Source organism: Enhydra lutris, unplaced genomic scaffold, assembly GCF_002288905.1.
Source record: "Enhydra lutris kenyoni isolate GAN:26980312 unplaced genomic scaffold, ASM228890v2 scaffoldscaffold68, whole genome shotgun sequence".
Classification (NCBI taxonomy): domain Eukaryota; kingdom Metazoa; phylum Chordata; class Mammalia; order Carnivora; family Mustelidae; genus Enhydra; species Enhydra lutris.
In genome coordinates, this window is record NW_019154152.1 from 5,069,218 (window position 1) to 5,072,596 (window position 3,379).

Here is a 3,379-nt window from a genome sequence, read left to right on the forward strand (position 1 = left end):
AGCAACAGACTTGTACATTTAATTATCTAGTGATAACTGGAGAGTTTTCATGCATCTCAAAAGCATTCATTGTGTAAAAAGGTACTGAAAAAGACACTGTGGTGATTACCAAAGGGTGCTCATAGTCTGGTGGCAGATAAGTAAGTAAGTAAAAAAAATAAGTAAAATAAGTAAAAAAAAAGTAAGTAAATAAATAAGTAAAAAAATAAGTAAAAAAAGAAAATACTTAGATAATTGCTAAAATACAGGAAATCCAGGAGAGAAAGTACCTCTCAGGACTGGTACCCTAAGACAAACTCTTCCAAGATAAGCAGTAATTGATCATACAGAAACACTGGGGAGAAGACATTTAAGGCAGAGAGATAACTTATGCAGAGGCACAGTAGCACAAATAAGTAAGGTATGTTCAGGGTACATGTGGTTCAGAATGGCTTATTCACTGATATGTTTATTCATGTTGGATTCAGAGTCAGCTAGAACCATTGAGTTTATTTCAGATTATGAATGGCTTCAAGATTATCTCTTACAGACCACTCTACTGGTAATATGGAAGATGGCTTAGAGGCAAATGAGAAGAGGTATCATAGGATTTGAATGAAGTGAGTAAAGAAACGGATATCTGACTAGACCCAAGATTTGACTGGATGTGAGTGTGAAAGGAGGAATTCATTCATTCATTCAATAAGTTGAGGGGTGCCTGGGTGGCTCAATCAGTTAAGTGTCTGACTCTTGATTTTGGCTCATGTCACGATCTCAGGGTTTTGAGATTGCACCTCTTGTTAGGATGGGTTGGAGTCTGCTTAAGATTCTTTCTTTCTCTCTCTCTGCTCCTGCCCTGCTCCCTTCCTTCCTCTCTCTCTCAAAAACAAAACAAAGCAAAAACCAAAAACCAAGTTGAATTTAATGAATGTGAAATGAGAATTCTTGGGTTTCTGGCTTGAGCAAAAGGGGAATGGATGGTATCATCTCCCAAGGTTGTGAATATAGGGAGTGGAAAAAGTTTGGGAGGTAAGATATTGATTTCAGATTTGGATGTTCTGAGTTTGCAGTGTTTATGTGTAGTACACCCTGGTATAAATAAAATTTATATGTCTCATTCTGGTTTTAGAGATAAACATTTGTCTTCTATGTATGTGTTAGCAATTGCAGAAGTCATGGTCAAGATTGCCTAGAAAAAATTTGTAGACTGTGAAGAAAGTGACTATCTTGGGGGAAATAACCAGCATTTAACAGGTGGGGAAAAGAATGACTTTTAAGAGTCTACTAAGGAGTCAGAGTTGTCATGGAAACCATGAAGAAGGGAGCAGTTAATGTGTTAAGCAATGCAGAAAGGTGGCAAATGACTAAAAACTGACCACTGAATCCAGTGAAAAGAAGCCTATTGGTGACCATTAATGAGAGCAGTTTTAACTGAGAAAAGGTGGAAGTGAGGAAGTGAGGAAATTTAGATTGAAGGTATCCAAAACAAAATTCAGCACCTTTCCTTCCAATCTGACTCCTCTTCTTATCTCTTAGGCACAAATATTTCCCCCAACCTCCTAAATCAGAAACTCTCTAGTCTCTTCCCTTTCACTTAGTAGGCTTGTCTAATTAGAGCATTAGTACCCTAGGTTCTACTTCCTTAACATTTCTAATATTCCAGAAGGATAAACTCCAAATATCATGATTATCTATGGATGACAGTATATGATCTTTGTTTTCCTGATAGCTTGCTTTTTTGATTTTTCTGGAATGACTATGTATTTACTCATGTAATTAAAATAATAAAAGGTTAAATGTAGTTTTTCTCATATATCATCTTATATTTGATGTCAGATCTTTGTTTCCAGTCCATTACCCTGGGTCAGGCCAGGATTATAATAATTTCTTACCTTCTTTCTGCTACGGGGGCACTCCTCAAATCTATCACTGAGAAGTCAGAATAAGTTTTGTAAATACAAATCCTAGTCTGTTCCTCTCCAGTTAATGACCAGATATCTTTGAGGATTAAGTTCAAACTTCTAGCATTTCATGACAAGTCCTTTGTCTTATCTCCCTCATTTCTTTCCATTCTCGTAATCTGCTTCTACTTATTTTTCAAAGATTAGCAGTAGCTTCTAGCCTTTGCAAATGTTTCCTTCCCCTTTGTTAATTCCTATTCATCCTTTAAATCACTTTAAGAATCACTCTATGTAGGAGGCCTTCACTGCAACCTGCTCGAATTTCGATACCCCTCTCTATTGCTATTGGATTCTATGTACCTCTCAGTCAGTGTTATCATACTGTATTAATGAGTTGTTCATCTTTTCCTAATTTGTTGGCTATTTAATTTTTTAAAAATATTTTATTTATTTATTTGACAGAGGGAGAGAGATCACAAGTAGGCAGAGCAGCAGGCAGAGAGAGGAGGGGAAACAGGTTCCCTGATGAGCAGAGAGCCCAATGCAGGGCTAGATCCCAGGACCCTGAGATCATGACCTGAGCTGAAGGCAGAGGCTTAACCCACTGAGCCACACAGGCACCGCGGGGTATTTAATTTTTTTTCAGTGAACTGACTATTCATATCCTTTGTTCGTTTTTCTGTTGAATTGTGCTTTTCTTAATTATTTGTAATAATTCTTTAAAAAAATTTTTTTTTAAATTAGTTAATCTCTGCGCCCAATGTGGGGCTCAAACTCATGATCCCAAGATCAAGAGTCACATACTCCACTGAGCCAGCCAGAAGCCCCAGTTTGCAGTAATTCTTATTTACGTGGCAATATCTTTTCAGTCTGTTCCTAGGTTTGGAAGGGTTTCTTAGGGGGTTTTTTTTTTTGGTGTTTTTGTTACAGTTACTTTTAATTTTTTAATGTAGTAAAATATGTCAAATGTTTAACAATAGTTTTATTTTTAAAAAATAAATAATATAAAATTAAAATAATTAAAATAGTTGTGTTTTACTGAAGACTTTATCCTGGGGTGCCTGACTGGCTCAGTTGGTGGAGCATGTGACTTTTCATCTTGGGGTGGTGAGTATGAGCCCCAAGTTGGGTATAGAGATTACATTAAAAAAAGACTTTATCCTAAAAATATAAATTTACTTTCTTATGTATTTAATATTTGTTTTTTATACTCTTTGATTTTAATTTTGAATAAGCATTGTCCACATTATTAGTCCCTTCATAAATATAATTATCTATGGTTGAAAAACTAGTCAGTGAATTTATTGAATGTCCACTTAAGGTGTTGGCATTCTGGGTGCTGGGAGTTACAATGGTGAACAAAAAGATCCTTAATTGAGGGGAGCCTGGGTGGCTCAGTGGGTTAAAGCCTCTGCCTTCAGTTCAGGTCATGATCCCAGGGTCCTGGGATCCAGCCCCCGAATTGGGCTCTTTGCTCAGCGCGGAGCCTGCTTCCCCCC